Source organism: Stegostoma tigrinum, chromosome 9 (genome assembly GCF_030684315.1).
Source record: "Stegostoma tigrinum isolate sSteTig4 chromosome 9, sSteTig4.hap1, whole genome shotgun sequence".
NCBI lineage: Eukaryota > Metazoa > Chordata > Chondrichthyes > Orectolobiformes > Stegostomatidae > Stegostoma > Stegostoma tigrinum.
This window is the reverse complement of record NC_081362.1, coordinates 88,655,068-88,674,669: the sequence shown is the minus strand read 5'-3', so window position 1 is coordinate 88,674,669 and position 19,602 is coordinate 88,655,068.

Here is a 19,602-nt window from a genome sequence, read left to right as displayed (position 1 = left end):
GAGGAAAGGGCCTACTCATTTAGAACTGGGTTGTGGAGAAATGACTTCACTCAAAGGGGGATGGTTGGGGTGAAGGAGTTATCTTATGAGAAAAGATTGAACAGGATAGATCTAGATCCACTGGAGATCAGAAAAATGAGATTGAAACATTTTCAAATCTGAGGGAGCTTCGCAGGGTGGAGGTTGAGAGGATATTTCCCCTTGTGGGAATGTCTAGAGTCAGGAACAGACTTTAAAACTTGGACATTTTCCATTTAATTTGAGTTAAGAAGAAATACTTTCTCTCAAAGAGCTATTTATCTGTGAAATTCTCTTCCCAATGAGCAGTGAAGGCTGGGCCATTCCATGTATTGAAGGCTGTGCTAATTAGATTTTGATTGAGAAGATGTCAAAGATTAAGGTGGTTGGCATTCAAGGAAGTGCACTTCAGGCCATGATTAGATCACTTGTAACCTTAAGCAAAGGTGGACCAAGCTTGAAGGTATGCGTAGCATTAATCTTTATGTTCTTACGTGAGTGTGAATACTCAATAATTGACTGCATTCCAGGCTGGAGTTTGACAGAGTCATTTTCTCTCAGGGAAACCTAAAGGACGAGTGGGAAGATGGACAGCAGGCAGAAGGTCATCCTCAATCACACAGACTTGAGGGGGTCTCGTGGTCTACTTCTGCTCCTAGTTCTTATTCTGGATGAACAAATCTACATGTGACTGAAATAGCAATCTCCAAAGAGAACAAGTGTGGGTTGAAAAGATGCCACAGAAAATGTAGCCCCATCATCCCATAAGGAAGCCCAGTTCACATCAGTAGAAAGGGAAAGGCCAAAACCAATGATAATGGGAACTGCAGATGCTGGAGAATCCAAGATAATAAAATGTGAGGCTGAATGAACACAGCAGGTCAAGCAGCATCTCAGAAGCACAAAAGCTGATGTTTCGGGCCTAGACCCTCCATCAGATGCTGCTTGGCCTGCTGTGTTCATCCAGCTTCACACTTTATTATCAAGGCCAAAACCAAGTTTGCTCAGACAACTGGGAAGGACGATACAACTAACCTTCTCTGGCAACAGTACAAGATACTACTTCCTGTTTGATGTGTAACGCAGTTAGGACCTGAGAGGGTTAACTAACATTATGGAATAAGCTCCACCCATCAGGTGGACTTGGCCACACTTGGCCCTTTGCTTGTTACTGATGGGGTGTGAGCATGTTTCAGAAGCTGTGATGTGAACTTATTCTTAAGTTGAGCCTGACGTCTCAGGAGACACCATGACATTATCTGAGATGTGGATAACGAGCTATTCAATAATTGGCAATAAACCCATTTACTGTTCATCGCGATTGGGTCAATCATCTACCAAAGATGTTTTGAGGGTGTCCTTCCCCACACGATGTCAGCAGTCCAGGCTAATGCCAACAAGAAGAGTTGGTGGTGATCAATGCAAGTTATGCCAGTTTGTATGCTATATTACAGAGACAGTGCGATCAGTGACTACTGGTAAACAATGAGACTATTCAGTATCATGCTACTTCTCCTCATGATATTCTCAGGCTGGTAATGGTGCTAGTACAAATGCACCCGAATGGGGAGAAAGGAAGTGCAGACATTCACTCTGTACATTTCCACCCAAGGTGTGCTCAACAGGCTTCGCTCTCCCTTATAAAATGCCTGGATTTTACACCATTGCCCACCTAGATGGGTCTTCTCCTGATGGCAAAATTCAGACCAGATGCAATCCAGGCAAAACGACAATTCCAGCATATATTTTTGCAATGCCTTTTTATTACAGTGACCCTCAAAAAGAAACTTGCCATATTTTCAGCAATGATTCCACAGGCCCTGGTGGCTTTTCCAGTGCAGATTCTGGAAAGGTTGAGATACAGTGGCAGACTCAAGTGGGGTTATAGAGCCAGGACAAACATAGGGGAGAAAAATAATCCTTGTTTCATATTGTAGCCAAATAGTTTTCAGATCATTCAGCTTACAATAGCTTCTTTATTGGGAGCCAAGTGAAAGGTATCCGCTCACATGTAGCTCCAGGGAAGATTGGGAATCCCATATTAACTCTTTAGCTGGAGAAAGACTTGCCTTCATATGGCCTTTCATAAGGTAAAGATGTACCAAGGTGACTTAAAGCCAAGGGAGTACTTGCTTTGAAACACAACTAATGTTATAATGTTAGGGAACCGCTAGACCCAACCAGTACACAGCAAATAAAAGCAAAATACTGCGGATGCTGGAGATCTGAAATAAAACCAGAACAAGTTGGAAAACTCAGCAGGTCAGGCAGCAACTGTGGAGAGAGACAGAGTTAATGTTTGATATGACCCCTCCTCAGAACTGAAGGGGGCTTGAAGACGATGGTGTTTATATGCTGTTGATAAAGGGGAAGGAAGGCAGAGATGGTGAGGTTGCCCAGAACAAAGACAAAGGATATACTAGTAGAAGTAAAGGAGGGATATAGATGCAAAATAGGTGTTTGTGGTAGATTTGAATGCTGGTAATAGGTTAGCTCTACTAACAGCAAAAAGGAGGGTTGGGTGTGCTGTGAGGAAAGGGTCCAAGCTAAAAGGAAGTTATTGAACCCAATGTTGAGTCCTGAAGCCTACAGCAAAGTCACTCAAGTGATCAGAGATAATGACCGAATCTGCACTTAGCAATATATTTCTAAGCAATGACGTCAGCCAAGAGGAATTGTTTGTTCTTCTTTGGAAATGATAACACAGGATATTTTATAACTGCTGGAGAGAGTCAATGAGATCATAATGTAATGCTGCCTCTGAAATATAGTACCTTCTGTAGAAATGATGCCCTATTAAAAGTACCATCAATCCATTGTGACACTAAACTAACACCCCATCTTACTCTCTTAGGTTTGCATAAGAGATCTCATTGCACTGTTTCATAGAGTAGGAAGGTAATGATCCTCATGCTCTAGTCAATATTTATCCCTCGACCAATGTCTTTATGGAATTATCTGGGCATTTATTGCATTTCTGTTTGTGGGAACTTGTTGTACAGAAATTCATTGCTGCTTATCCTGCATTGCAACAGCCACTACCCTCCAAAAAAAGTACTTCATCAGCTGGGAAGTGATTTGGGATGTCTCGATGCCAGGGAAGGTGCTATTTAATTGCAAAACCTTTCTTTCTTGCTGTGCTGATTAATTAAAGCAAAAAGGATTTTAATGCTTTTTCCATTCAATCCTGATCACTGAATAGTTTAGTTTGGAATATTAATCATCAGGATTCCATTATCCTGAGCCCAGAGCGGATTTTACAAAGTAATGAAAGCAGTAGCGGAAAACGAACAGAAGATATACAGATGTTCAGCAAATACTTTGGGTAATGAGCACATTAAATATCAGGACAGGTGAAAGCCCAGTTCCTGATGCTGTGTGACCCTATAACAAGAGGGATTTTTCAACGCATATTTCACTGTAATTTGAGATTCAACATTAGGACAGAATATGAAACTAGACACAGCCTGCAGCCAAGAAATTCCTCACGTCTTTAGCGAGTAGTGTTGACATAGTTCAAGTCAATATCATCCAAAAAGTTTAACTCTGTCCTGTCATTTGCTTGCCCCACAAAGAAAAAGCTGCTTTTCTATAAGCAACTCATGTCAGACACAAAGACTGGTATTTGTGTGACACCTTTAATGTTGTCAAGCATTCTAACACAGAAATGTCAGCAAAGCAATTTTGATGCCATTATTAGGACAGCTCAAAGTCGAACTATCTAAGGTACTTCTGAAATTAGGGGAGAAGGTTAGCAAGGAGAAGAGATCTTGGAGATTGCTGAGGGCTGGGAGAGTGGGTACTAGGCCAACTACAGACTCATTGCAAATGATGAAGCAATGAAAATGAGCAGATGTGCAAATATCCAGAACTGGGCATGTGCAGAGAGCTCAGATGGCTGTAGGGCTGGGTTCGGTTGCAGAGATGGATGTAAACAAGGATTGGAATAGTAAAATTGAGGTGCTGATGGGAATGGAAAATAGAAAAGTGGGCAACAATGGTGATTAATTTTTTGCAGATAACTTGTACAATGAGATACACCTTAAACAATTGACTAGGTCAATTTAGAATGCAAAGTTGTTTGGAGCAAACCAGCACTTGGGCAATGAACAGTTTATCTATACAGTCTTAAATGGAGCACAAATTGTGTGAAAACAAGGGAAAGATGGTGATATTTAGTCAGCTTGATGAACCAACCAACTTCTCATGTACTACCCATTCTTGTAGCCAATGCAAGTTAACCAATGCATTGCCAAATGATCCACACCAGAGCTTCTTTAACAGGAATTGGGTGCTGAAACAGCTATTCAGTTCATCCCATTCCTTGCTCTGCACTTTGCTCATAAACCTCCAAGTTTTCCTTATCAAGTATTTATCTAATTCCATGTTTAATGTTTTCATTGAATCTACTTCCACTGAGTATTCAAGCAGTAAATATCATCTAGATGAGAGTAACACTCTGAGAGAAACCTGCTTTGCTCAACTAGCCGCAGGATTTCTTGGACGTAAAAGCAGAAATAAGCCATTCAGCCTACCGAGACTGCTCTGCTGTTTAATGAGATCCTGGCTGATCTGGGAATCCCTAACTCTCTTGCCTTTTCCCCATAATCCTTGATTTCCCTTTGGGTCAATTATCCTAAATCTCCATCCCTTGGTTGCTGACATCTCAGCCAGGGGAAAAGGTTTATCCTTGCTTTATCATCAAAAACCTTTCATAATTTTGAGCATTTTGCTTAAATCTTCCCTTAACTTTCTCTGATCTTAAAGTGAAATAATCACAGCTTCTCTGCTGTTTATGTAAAAGTTTTGTCTCATTCTGGGTAGCAATCTGATAGCTCTGCATCATCTCCAGGTCGAGGTGTCTTTCTGAAAGTGTAACACATAGAATTGGACGTTTATGAAACCATCAATCAAATTCAATCAGGTGAGCTGCTTTTGTAAAAGCTGGCATTGATTGAGGAAATTTCTTTAGTTTCGAATCAGGTAAAAGACATGTCATGCGGTTAGTCAGATTCCTGCGATTGCTGACACCCAGGAGATTGTGTAGCAGCAATAAAGAAATAAAGAATGCTACAAATCTAACAAACCCTTAAAAATGAAATTAAAGCAATAAGGTGAAGAGAGATAACACTACTTCATGAAGTAGAATTTCTTTCAACTGTTTGGGGTGATGAGGGCTGATGTGGGTTTGTGTGCTACACTGATGCCCAGTGGTTGTAGGAGTCTTGTGGTCAGTTCGATGTGTTCCTGATGTAAGGTAGTGTGATGAGTGTGTTAGGGCATGCAGTATCTTCCCGGTGTTGTTTGTGTAATCGGCATCTTCTGAGCCAGTATTTCAGGTATCCATTGTCTTCGAATACTTGGAAGAGGTACTCTTCTTCCTCTTGGCGTAATTCTGAGCTGCTGCAGTGTACTGTTGCCCGTTCAAATAATGTCCTCGCACAACTTTGTTTGTGTGTGTTAGGGTGGATGCTGTTGAAATTCAGCATTTGGTCAGTGAGTGTGTCACTTTCCTGTGTACCTTTGTTAGGATTTCCCCATTGGTCCCGTGTCCACTGTGATGTCCAGGAATGGGAGCTGTTTGTTCTTCTCCTCTTCTCTGGTGAACCTGATCCCGGTGAGGGTGTTGTTTATTGGGTGGTGTGTCTCCTCTAGTTTAATGATGACAAAGGTGTCACCTACATAGCGTATCCATAGTTCTGGTTGGATTAGTGGGAGGGCGATATTTTCAGGTCTCTGCAACATTGCTTCGGCCATTAGTCCGGAGATAGGTGATCCCATGGGTGTCCCATTGATCTGTTCATATATTTGGCCGCTAAAGTTGAAGTGGGTGGTGAGGCTTAGGTCCAGTAGCTTCAGCATATTGCCTGTGGAGATGGTGTCACTCAGGTCTTGTTCTGGTTTGAGTAATGTTGCCAGCGTTTCTCTTGCTAGTGGTATATCTATCGAAGTGCATGGGGCAGTAAAGTCAAAAGATACCACCATCTCATCATCATCTATTCTTATATCCTTGATGGAATCAAGGAACTCTTGGGCTGAGTGGATTGAGTGGGGTGACTTGCTGATGAGGTGAATTGGTCTCCTTTGTAGCTCCTTGACTAATCCATATGATGGTGTGCCTTGCAGGAAGACTATGGGTCTGAGGGGTACTTCTCGATTGTGTACCTTCAGGAAGTTATAGAATCGGGGCGTGTTAGTTCCTTCTGGTTTCATTCTTAGGTAGCCTGTTTTGTCGATTTGTCTGGTCTGTTTGAGTCTTTTGGGTGTATTGAATATCTTGCTGCCCAGTTGTGGCGTTGGGTCTATCTGCACCTGCTGGTGTGTGTTCTTGTTGGCTCATAGTGTCTGTGCTCTGGAGAAGTAGTCTCGTTTGTTTAGTAAATTTATACCCAATATATACTCCACTGTGGAGGAAAACTGGAAGTGAGGTAACCCCGCTCAAAGGACATCAGAGTTTAAATACCAGGCAGGAAAACACAACAGCGCTTCATCGGAGGCTGCGCTGATGATGTTACCCAGCAGGGTAATGAAACATCTGCGGAGCAACGAACCAGCCAGCCAATCAACTACAGCGTCTGGGTGGGTTTATGAATTCGAAGGGCATAGAGGGATATGGGCCAAGTGCGGGCAAATGTGACTGGTTTAGCTTTGGGAAACCATGGTCAGTATGGAGAAGTTGGGTGAAGGATCTGTTTCCATGCTGAATGACTCCACGACACAGATATGAACACTACCAGTGTGTCACAGGACTCTCAGCATCCTAAATGGTTGTCTGTGCTCTCCTCCTCACAAACGTCCAACTTTTGTAGCCGTATCACTGCAGAATTTCCACATCAAGAATTCATTACACACCACAGCCCCCATCTGAAAAAGACCTCAAACAAACATTTGTGGTTAATTTTGAAGGTGATCCAGCAGAATACCATGAAAATTAAAAGAAAACATTCACCACTGTTATTTTTTTACAGGCCATGTGCAGATGTTAATATCTTTTTTTCTCCATTTTGCACACCAGGATACAAAACGGTAAACTTTTGTGACTTTTCCTGTGACAATAGTGGTCCCTAATATTGTCCTGAATGTTATTCAGCTGATTTGCATGTTAAATGTCAGGCTAATCCAACTCTCGTAGCTGACTGTATGAGTTCAGAAGTTGTCTTTTTAGGACTTGCCACATTGCAATACAGCTGGAAACACTGTGGTGGGTACTTATCCTGTCAGTAATACATTCCTGCTGAATGCTCTCATCTTTATTGCTGTCATGGTCTGATGTACATAGGAAGTGCACTCTTTGGTGGGCCTTTGAATATATCAGCTTGTGTCCAAACTCAGGGATCCCTTGGAATTTCGGGACATATCCCTGCTACCACTACATTTGCAAAAATGTCATTTGAAATAATATGCTCTTAAGACACAGACAGAGGCTGTTGGGTTTGAGTGTAGGGGCAATGTCTAGTAATCCAGTGCCCCAGTATAGGGTTTGAATCCCACCATGGCAGATGATGAAATAAATATCCAGTAAAAATCTGGAATAAAAATCTCTGCTAACTGACAACGTCATTTACTGTAAGACCCCATCTGGTTGACCAATGATGCTAGCAAAGGAAACGTGCCCTCTTTACCTGATCTGGCCTACAGACCCACATCAACATCCCTCTGCGGAGTTAGCAATAGGCAATAAATTTTCATCCTATGAACAAGTCAAAATAGCTCTATCAAAATCCCCATATTTCTGAGCATCTCAGTTCTTTCGATTCAGTCCTGGAATGAAGGGCTTATCTTAGAAGGAAAAGGTTGAACAGGTTAGGCCCTAGTCCATTGAAGTATAGATAAATGGAAGGTGATCTTACTGAAGCATACGAGGTCTTAAGGGCAATGGATAGATCAGATCCCTGGGAGGGTTTTTTCTCTTGTAGGCAAGACTAAAATGAGGGACATAGCTGAATAGGAATAGGTCTCCCTTTTTTGTGCAGAGATGTGGATAATGTTTCCTTTTTCAATATAATGTGGACTTTCCTCTCCTAGAGGATGTAGAGGTTGGATTGTTAAATTTATTCAAAGCTGATTGAGATAAGCTTTGGATGAAAGAGAGTGTCAAAGTTTTTTGGGGGTCAGGTAGAAAATTTGAGCTTAGATCATTACCAGGTCAGTCATGAGAGACAGTAAGAACTACTGATGCTGGAATCTGAAATAACACAGTGTGGAGCTGGAGGAACACAGCAGGCCGGGAGGGGGGCGGGTGGTGGCAGTGGGATACTCTGAGGGTTGATATGGACTTGTTGGACTGAAGGGCCTGTAGGCATTCTGTGATTTGATTTGAAATATGTAATATGACTAAACAGTATCAACAACAGGGGAGGCAGTGGCCTAGAGATAATATCGCAGGACAGTTAATCCACAGACCCAGATAATGGTCTGAGGTTCAAATCCCACCACAACAGATGGTGGAAATTGAAATCAATACTTAAAAAAAATCTGGAGTTAAGAATCTAAGGATGACCATGAATCCATTGCCTATTATCAGGGGATAAAACCGTCTGGTTCACTAATGTCCTTTACGGAAGGAAACTGCCATCTTTGTCTGGTCTGGCCTACATGTGACTCCTGACCCACAGCAATGCGATTGATTTTTAACTATTAGGGATGGGCAATAAACGTTGGCCTGAATTAAACAAAAATGAAGCCTCACAAAGGGAAAATCATGTCTTATAGATTTACTCAAATTCTTTGAGGACCTAATGCTCAGGATAGGTAAAAGGGAAGCAGCTGATCTAATATGTTTAGATTTTGAGAAGGTAATTGATGAGTACCATACATTAGGTTACTTAAGAAGGCAACAGCTCATGGTGGTGGGAGGAGTAAGGTAGAAGATAGAAGACTGATTGTGGAGATAAGAGGGTCATTTTCAGGACAGAAACACGTGACTATTGGAGTTTGACAGAGATCAGTGCTGGACAACTATTATTTGCAGCATATTACTGACTTTGGTGAGGAAAGTGAATGAACTATGAACAATTTTTTGCAGATGATACAAAAATAGATGGAAAGGCAAGTGGTGAAGGTAAGTCTGCAGATGGATATGGACATGTTGTGTGAGTGGGGAAAACTTGGCAGATAGAATATAATGTGGAACAGTGTAAGATTATGCTCTTAGAGGAGCTGGGTTTTTTTTTCAATGGAGAAAGACTGCAGAAAGCTATGGAAGAGAGGGATTTGGGAACCCTCATCTATGAATCACAAAAAACTAACAACAAAGTTCAGCATGTAATAGGAGGCAAATGGAATGTTGGCCTTTATTTTAAACAGAATGGTCTTTAAAAACCGAAGAACTTGCTAAAAGTATACAAGGCTCCAGTCAGACCACAGCTGGGATCTGTGAACAGTTTAGGCCCCTTATCTAAATAAAAATATATTGGCATTGGAGGCAATCTAGAAATGGTTCACCAGGCCTATCCCGGGTATGGAGAGACTGTCTTATGAGGAGAGGTTGAGTGGATTGGGCCTGTAATTATTGGAATTAAGAAGAAAGAGAGACAACCTTATTGAAATATGTAAGATTCTTAGAGCACTTGGGGTAGATGCAGCGAGGTTCATTAGACCTGTCTTTGTGGGTGAGTCTAGGACCAGACAGCATAATCTCAGAGAAAGGGGTCAGCCAGTTAAGACAAAGACTCTGTAGGAAACCGGAACCAAAGTCATACCCTTAATCTGTGAAGGTTGCCCACTGTAGGTTCTCACCCTAGTCAAGGTCTTACATAAGAATTGGAGCCCAGAGCAAATTTTGTAGAAGACTGATTCTGCGATCACTGAAACGAGCACGCTGCTATCGACCTCCATTAGAACCAGGTGACAACTTAACCAGATGTTTATTTTGATTGGATCTGATTTTTATGTTGCTAAGCAATTTAAATATTCCAAACCAGATGTACGTGGACTTCTCAAGGTGTACACTCTCCTGGATACCGGCCTATGAGTTCTCTGCCACACGATCTAGATTGAGTAGCATTCTTTTGCTATATCGGGTCTGCATATCGGCAACAACTACAATGGCTTCCCTAACCTGTTCTTCCTCTCACCCATCCCTTCCTCCCACCCCAAGCCGCACCCCCATCTACCTACTAACCTCATCCCACCTCCTTGACCTGTCCGTCTTCCCTGGACTGACCTATCCCCTCCCTACCTCCCCACCTACACTCTCTCCATCTATCTTCTTTTCTCTCCATCTTCGGTCCGCCTCCCCCTCTCTCCCTATTTATTCCAGCTCGCTCTCCCCATCCCCCTCTCTGATGAAGGGTCTAGGCCCGAAACGTCAGCTTTTGTGCTCCTGAGATGCTGCTTGGCCTGCTGTGTTCATCCAGCCTCACATTTTGTTGTCTTGGATTCTCCAGCATCTGCAGTTCCCATTATCTCTCCACTACAATGGCTTGCCAGCCTGGATCCTGAAGAAAATATGCAATTGATTGGCTAAGGCTTGACTTTGTTTTCGGGCTTTGCTGTGGGCTGACTTAGAGTCCCTCTGTTCAGATATGCAATTGTCTTCACTCAAATGGTGTTCCCCAAGCTCAGTCAAATTTGAGAGAGTGTTCACTTTCATTAGAATATCCTGCAACTCATATGCTTCACTTGCCACATTCTTCAATGTTAAAGCCAGTTGTAGTGCCTGTTTGAAGTCCAGTTTGGGCTTCAGCAAGTAGGTGCTTTTGTTTGGTTACATTATTAATCCCACCAATTTGATAGCATCTGGGAATTAGGAGATAATGTGTTCACTCTTGTAAGGTTTTATATCTTGTGCCTTAGGGAAAGTTAGGTTCAAACAAACAGCACGGTTGCTCAGTGGTTAGCACCGCTGTCTCACAACATCAGGAACCCGGATTTGATTCTACCCTTGGACAACTGTCTGTGTGGAGTTTTCACATTCTCTCTGTGTCTGTGTGGGTTTCCTCTGGGTGCTCCAGTTTTCTCCCACAGTCCAAAGATGTGTGGGCTAGGTGCATTGGCCATGTTAAGTTGCCCATAGTGTTCAGGGATGAGTAGATTAAGGTGCTGGGTCTGCATGGGATGCTCTGGGCATCGGTGTGGACTTGTTGGGCTGAAGGGCCTGTTTCCGTACTGTAGCGATTCTATAGCGAATCTATGAGGAGGAATTTCCTCTCTCAGAGATTAATGAATCTGTGGAATTCTTCACCACAGAGGGCCATAGAGGCTAGCTTGTTATTTATATAACATTGTGATAGACAGATTTTTGATCAGTAAGGGAATCAAGAGACATGGGGTAAAGGCAGAAAAGTGGAATTAAAGGTTATCAGATCAAACGCCATGTCTGTGAACAGCAGAGCAGATTCTATGGGCTGAATGGCCCACTTCTGCTCCTGTGTCTTATGGCTAATGGATTCAGGCCAAGTGTTGTTCTCTCCAGGCTGAAGAATAGAAAGTGTGAGATTGATTCCATAGATGGCAGTCTTGCTTCTGATGTTCGTTCAAGTCTCATTAACATGGGCCGAGATACTGATGGAGTATGTATAGAGCTGTAATTTAGTCATATTGTTGACTGGGGCTCTATCTGACCAAGCACTGAGTAGAAAAGACATAATGGGAACATTTGAAGAGCTGGAAGGTGCCCTTTCCAACATTCCTTCCTCAACCAGAAGCAGATTAACTGTTCGTGCTTTCGTTTATTGTTTATAGAAGTCCGCTATGCAAACATTGGCTGCCACATCTGCCTGCAAAATAACACCGAGCATTTTGAAGAGTAAAGCTTTGCTTGTGAAACTCTTGGAAATGTCCTCAGGATGTGGATTATGTTGTATCACAAAGTTCTTTCTTTATACTTTACAATCTGGATGACTGGCATGAGGTGGGATGTTATCCTGACTAATTTACGGGGGGTCTCGGTCTTAGACGAGAGATGTGAAACTATTGGGCCTCCTTCAGCCAAATGAACTGGGGTCTCATTTTCCTCAACCAATTAACCCAAGCCTGAAGTTGGATCATCCACTGGTGCAGAGAGACATGTTTATCTATTTATGCTGCTCTACCGAAAGTCATCAAGAAAATGGCACGTAAGCCATTTCCTCCTTGTATCAACAAGGATAGGGTACCTGGGCAAACACTCAAGATAAAGTTAATGAACACATTTTTATGAAATAGTTCTGTTCATGGTTTCATTGTGGGCTAATATATACAATGGCCAATTTCAGAAGCTGTCAACATCCAGACCAACTTACAGATCTTCGCCTCCTACTTTTGCTGAAACTTAATGAAAAGAGTCATAGAGTTGTGTAGCTCAGAAACAGACTCTTTGGTCCAACTCATCCATACCGACCAGCTATCCTAAATTAATCTAATCCCATTTGCCAGCTTCTAAACCATTCCTATTCATATACCCAAATGGATGCCTTTAAAATGTTGTAATTATACCGGCCACCACCACTTCCTCTGGCAGCTCATTTATACACGTACTACCCTCTGTGTGAAAAAGTTTCCACTTAGGTCCCTTTTAAATCTTTCCCTTCTCACCTCAAACCTATGCTCTTTAGTTTTGGACTACCCTACCTTAGGGAAAAAGACCTTGGCTATTTACCTTATCCATGCCCCTCATGAGTTTATAAACCTTTACAAAATCACCCCTATAGCACAAACACTCCAACCCGAGCAACATCCTTATAAAAGCTTTTTGAGGCTTTCAAATTTCTGACAGAATTAATGTCAGCACTTTCTTCAGGATGTGTGCGCCCAGTTAAACCAAACCAGAAGGTGAAGGAGGAGCTAGTTGAAGCATTAACAATGATTAAAGAATCTGATCGAGTTTGAGGGAAATGCAGAATTAGAGGACACAATTTTAAAATTGTAACTAGGCTATTCAAGGAAATCTTTAACAAAAACACTTTTCTTAATAATGTTTGAATATTGATGTAAAGATTTTTATGAAATAGTTTTGCTCATGGTCTCAGTGTCGAACATAGCCAACACTCAGTCTCAGCTGGCATGGTGGCTCAGTGGTTATCACTGCTGCTTCACAGAGCCATGGACCCAGGTTTGATTCCAGCTTTGGGTGACTCTCTGTGTAGAATTTGCTCACTCTCACCGCGTCTGTGCGGATTTGCTCCAGACTCCTCCCACAGCCCAAAGATGTATAGGCTGGGTGGATGGGAAAGGCAGTGTAATGGGGTGGGTCTGGGTGCTCAGCAGAGGGCTGGTGTGGATTTGATGGGTCAAATGGACAGTTTCCGTTCGGAAGGCATTCCATGAAAAAGATAATGGAACTCTACCTCTCAGGACCGTGAGATTAAATTAAAACTTTAAAACTGAGGTTCATGGGGCGCTGTTGTAGTAAAATGCTTAAGGGATACGGGCAGATAGTGTTCAGGTTCTGATCAGTCACAATCCACTTGAAGGTGCAGAATGACCACGGATGAAGGTTTGTTCTAAACAGCCCAGAGCTTTACCTTTCTTGTTCTCAACTACAAGATTCCCAGTGCCCCACAACTTTCATTGTGGACGGATTCCACCCTCCTTGTTCATTCTGACATTGCCTGAATAAGAAGAGCATCCTGAAATCTCATTAAAAAGAAGTGGGAATCACTGGAGAGCAATTAGAACGCTGGCCTGCTCCTTGCCGTTATGTGAGACGAATTACATATGTGTGTCTTGTGGAAATGATCTGGGCACATCCCTAAAAATGTGAGATCCTCGTTGCTTCAAGCAACAGAAGGTACTTCACTTTGACCAGCTTTGTATAGATTAATTACGATTGGGCTTTTACCCTCTGGGGATCAGAGGAATGATCTTATTGATGCATATTAAAACCTGAGGGGACTGGTTGGGTTGGGGGGAGGGTGTGGAGGGTAGTATTAGAAAGCTATTTCCTCCAGTTGTTGGGGAGTTGAGAGCGAGGGGACACAGTTCAACACAAATGCTCTCCCTTTTAAGGTAAGGAAGAGGGAATTGTTTCTCTGAGAGAATTCTTTGTAGAATTATCTTCCTAAGTGAGTTGAGTTGTTAAATATTTTTAAGGTTGGGTTAGGGAGATTTTAAATAAACATGGGAGTCAAAAGCAGCCAGGAAAATGGAGATGAGGCTGCAATCAGATTGGCCATCATCTTATCAAATGCTGGAACAGGCTCAAGGGGCTGAATGGCCTCCCTTGCTCTAAGTCGTCCAGTTCTAATTGAAAAGTGTCTAGTCAGGTCCCAGTCAGGGGTCCAATTAGAAACTATCAAATGGTTTACCAGGATGAAAGCCACCTCCATGGATTCTTCCAATCACAACAACACCGAGATCAACACTGAAATCCAAATTAAGGAATTGCTTCTCCCATCTAGTCCTGAGGAAAGAAACGTGTCCATTGCTCTCTGATCAGGGTCAATTATTAATGTGGGAGATTGAAATCAATAAGATATTATACCAAGCCAGAAGGTCATAGGAAGCACAATGGCTCAGTGGTTAGCCAGGGGCCCAGGTTCGATTCCACCCTCGGGTGGCTGTCTGCATGGAGTTTGCACATTCTCCCAGTGCCTGTGTCGGTTTCCTTTGGGTGCTCTGATTTCCTCCCACAGCTGAAAGATGCACAGGTCAGGTGGATTGGCCATGGTAAATTGCCAATAGTGTCCAGGGATGTGTGGATTAGCCACAGGAAATGTGGAGTTTCAGGGGTTGGGTGAGTCAGGTGGGATGTATGTCAGAGGTCAGTGTTGACTTGCTGGGCTGAATGACCTGCTTCCACAGTGTAGGGATTCTAAGATTGCCTTTCTTTAAAGAACCAATTGCCTTGAAGCTGAAAGGCTTGAACAGTACCAGAGTAAAAACCCCAGAAAATGACCAGATCCACATCAATGGGACTGAATTCCACACTGAAATGTTGAAACACTTTATGCACAAAAATAAAACTTGGTTTGACACTTCGTTGGAATAACTGGGGAGACTTGATTTAGGAAAATTACTTGGAAAATGAGTTGCAAATTTATCTCCCTGAGCCAAATTGGAGCTATTTTTTATTTACTTAACTTCATGCGCGCGCGAGAGAGAAAGAAATCCATCTGGATCCAATCTGAGGTAGAAAACATTGGAATCACTTTTTCCTTTTTAATGATTATCTTTGTCACTTTGTTGTTCCAAGGCTGTGGAAAGAAAATGGACCTGCTTTTCCTCAGTGCCATGAAATTGTATCCATGACATTGGTTTGCTCAGAATCCCAAATAGAAATTCAGGATACAGCTTCCAAAAAAGTAGCAAGTGAACTTTCAAGACATAGAACAAATTTTGGAATGTTAATCCTTGCCTTTCGTTGCGGGAGACTGGTGCAGTGATCCTATCATGGAGAATACCCTTCATTATTGAGGTTGATTAAGTCTTAGAATGGTTACAGGATAGAAGGAGGCCAGTCATACCTTCATTATGCTTTGAGGCCGTCAGTGCATTTCCAGCTCTATTTCCTGCTTACAGGATTCCTCCCATGTCACAACTGCTTCTTGTGCAAAGCATTTTAAATGGAGATCCTCTGGTCCATGATTCTCCCACCATTGAGACCAATCGCATCCTATCTGTACTGTCTGGACTCCTCAAGTGTTTGCAAACCTCTGATAGCCTTGGAAAGCTGTCAATATTATCTCCCTCCCTTTTAGGACTTTTGTCATGCAGAGAGAGACCCAGCCTGGCCTTTCCTACAACAGCTTCTGAGAAGCTGGTAGTATTTTCTGCTTTGATTTTTTTACGAGTCGGCGTGTTCAGTTGTGCCACTGTTGAAATGACAATGATGCAGTTTCATTGATGGTGAACATGGAAATTCCTTACTAACGCAGTTCGATGTATCGCAACGTTACATAGAGCATAGGAGCCCCATGGCTTGGCAAAAGATCTTCGCCTTGCTAGTTAAAAATAGGAGAAAAAAGAGAGAACCTTCCTTAACAATAAAATGTGAGGCTGGATGAACACAGCAGGCCAAGCAGCATCTCAGGAGCACAAAAGCTGACGTTTCGGGCCTAGACCCTTCATCAGAGGCTCTGATGAAGGGTCTAGGCCTGAAACGTCAGCTTTTGTGCTCCTGAGATGCTGCTTGGCCTGCTGTGTTCATCCAGCCTCACATTTTATTGTCTTGGAATTCTCCAGCATCTGCAGTTCCCATTATCTCTGCAACCTTCCTTAACAATGTGGTTTCACATTCTGGAGCTCAGGTTTCACACCATAGTGAAATTTCATGGTAACCATTATCAGAGATGTGAGGGTAAAGAATCAGAAGGACACAGATTTAAGATGGCTGGCAAAGCAACTGAGGAAGTGAAGAGGAAAATTTCCTTTAATGTAGTCAGTTGTGATCTGAAATGCATTCCCTGAAAGGGTAGTGAAAGAGCATAGGGCCATTGGCTGTATACTTTAGCTGGAAAATGAATTGCAAGGCTACTGAGGATAGAGGAGCGGACACGGGATTAATTGAACAGACTTTTTGAAGAGATGCACAGAGCTGACACATGGGAATGAAAGGATTTGTTATTAGTATGTGTATAACTAGTGTTCACTTTCATTTCAATCTCAGTTGCCTCTGTTGAGCACCATCAGTACATACTTGCAGTCCATTTTTCTTGGTCCCATGATCATTTCACCACAAGACATACGTGCAATTTCAGACACATGCAATTTAACACACATGTGCAATTCCAGCAAGTTCCAAAAGCTAAATAAGTGGCATTAATCCTCCCCAGTCCCTATGAAACTATCAGTGACCTGCTGCTACACATGAAGCTCTTCACCTTAGTGTCAAATGGTCTCTTGCAAGTGTGCTATCATCAGGAACATGCTGAATAGACAAAACAAAGTGTTTCGAAGTGACATTACTGCATCCGTTCCCCAGAAGAATCACTCCCTCCCAAAATCTTGAAAAATAATGTCAAAAGGTTAATCCCTCATCAGAATGAAAGAGAACAATAATGTCTTAGAAAGCTGGACTTTGGTAAGTAGATGATTGCAGAACCATTTAAGTTTTCCTCTAGAAATCTGCAGCATAGATTAAGTAATCCTTTGGGCCTGTAGTCATAGTTGCTTATGTTTCATGCAACGAATAGTCATGGTTCCACATTTAGTTTTGAGGTGAAGCATAACCCTTCGCCGCTGTTAAAATTCTGCCCCGGGAATAATTGCTGGATCCATCTCAAACCCAGGCATAGAATTTGCAGGAAATTAACTCTGAAAGTATGCTACATGCCAGTCTTCTGAGAGAATTACTTTTCCACCAATGCCACACTTTGCTTAAGTGTCCCAATATTCTATGCGTACACTTATGTATAAATATTTCTACAAGATAGCTCTTTACAGATGTCTACATCAATATATTCACAGACCCTACTGCTAAGAGGGTCAGACTCTACTGCTACTGTTAAGATCTGGCTGACCCACAATTTATAACCATTACTTACTCAAGACAAAGCAAGAGACACTGCTGATAAATGTTCCATTCTTTGTTGAATTTCCATACATGTATATTCTGTAAATTGGGAACAAGCTTCCCCATTTTACCGGTACTTGATTCCCCACCCTCTGTAAAATTCAGCTGTGCCTGAGACAAGAGGCAGTAAGTAAATGCTGCTCACTGGCAACTGATTGCACCAAGAACTCTCTCACTGGTGGACTGGCCCTTAAAAGCTCAAAGCTTTGTGCAAAAGATTGTCCTTCGCACTGCCTTTGTAATCTGGTGCCCTCTCAGTACGGCAGATTTTGAACAGATCTCTTCTGGGCTTTCTTATTCCTTGTGAAGATTCACACCGCCATGACTTCTTGTCTTAGTTCATTATAACTACGAAGGGATTGCTGATTGACAGAACTAAACTTCACATTTATTGTTGTTGTAAAGACATCTCTTAGATATGGCCACAGACCAGGAGGAATACAAGCGCAGGGAGGGAAGAACTGGGAGCTGGATTGAAATGAAGGTTTCAGAGAAAATGTACTGAAAAAATATTTTTAGAATGTCTTTGAAAACTTTTAAAGGGTAAATAGAGAAGCAGCTGGGGGTGATCAGTTAATGAAGTTCTGCTGATGTGGCTCATGAAGTTAAGCTGGGGGCATCATGGAGACATTGAATACAGGAGACCATTTGTTCTGTTATTTCCGTGCTGACTTTCTTCAAGAGCAGCTCAGCTTATTGTCTAGTATTCTTTTTGGAGATGGGCAAGGTCAAGCTTTGATGCCCATCCCTAAGTGCCCTTGAATCAAGTGGTTTGACCAATCAAAGGGAGGCAATGGCCTAGTAGTATTATCACTAGACTGTTAATTCAGTGACCAAGACAATGTTCTGGGATCTGGCTTTGAATCCTGCCACGGCAGATGGTGGAATTTGAATTCAATAAAAATATCTGGAATTAAGAGTCTAATGATGACAATTGTTGATTGTTGGAAAAACCCAGAGATAATGGGAACTGCAGATGCCGGAGAATCCGAGATAACAAAGTGTGGAGCTGGATGAACACAGCAGAACATATCTAAGATGCTGCTTGGCCTGCTGTGTTCATCCAGCTCCACACTTTGTTATGTTGGAAAAACCCATCTGGTTCACTCATGTCCTTTAGAGCAGGAAACTGCTATCCTAGTTTGGCCTACATGTGACTCCACACCCACAGCAATGTGGTTGACTCTGAACTGCCCTCTGGGCAATTAGAATGGGCAATAAATACTGCCTGGCTAACAACACCCTCATCCCATTAATGAAATAAAATGAAGGAGGTAAGTCCCTCCAGTGCCGAAGTGCTAGAAGCTGGTCTGTCAAGACAAGGAAGAGAGAGGGTGCCTCCAAAAAGGGAGGGAGCCTTTCCAATAGAACAAGGCTCTGTGCAGCTGTTGAGATAGAGCGTGGGGACAGGGAGTGTTAACGGTGGTTGGGAATGGGCAGGAAATGCCCTCCATATTCTCAGTCTCTGGCTGCAGTTGAGGCCAGGCAGGAGGGTTTCAATGCTGTGCGGATTGCTGGTAGCTTGCTGCAGCCGTGTGTTCACTTCCTCAATTCTGACTTCAAGACCTGATACTTGTGTTAGCTCCTATAACAATAGAGCTCTGAAAAATTTACAAAACCTTCGTTACAGCCCTTGTGAACCTGACAAGCACAAGCATTCACATGGTTGGGCTTGAGCTAAACAATTCAGATGCACGCTAACATGCTTCCCATAATGTGCCATGCTGCAAGGGATTCTCAGTAAGATGGAGCCTGAGAGCTTCATACCATTGGGTCACATACTATGAGATTTTGATGAGATTATGTCCATTAAATATATACCACATAGCTGCTTCAAGGCATAAGGTGTGAGAGGGATACAAATAGTTCACAGAGTTGTTCTGACTTGCTCTCCCAGTCCCCAGCTTGTATGGTTGCTCTTTACTGACTCGCTAGTGGTGTGTGTGCTTCATTCTTCGTCTTGGAGGAGGGGGAAAGCCCTGAGGCTTTTTCATTCACCCCATTGTGGGTGTGGTTTAGATCCCAGGTTTGGTTATGCTGCAGAAATCTGTGCACATTGGTAATCCTGCAACATCCAGACCATTGGTACCTGGCAGCTAGAAAATTTCAGGAACCCAAGCTGAGCTGCACTGTGGTACTGTGGCTCTGCC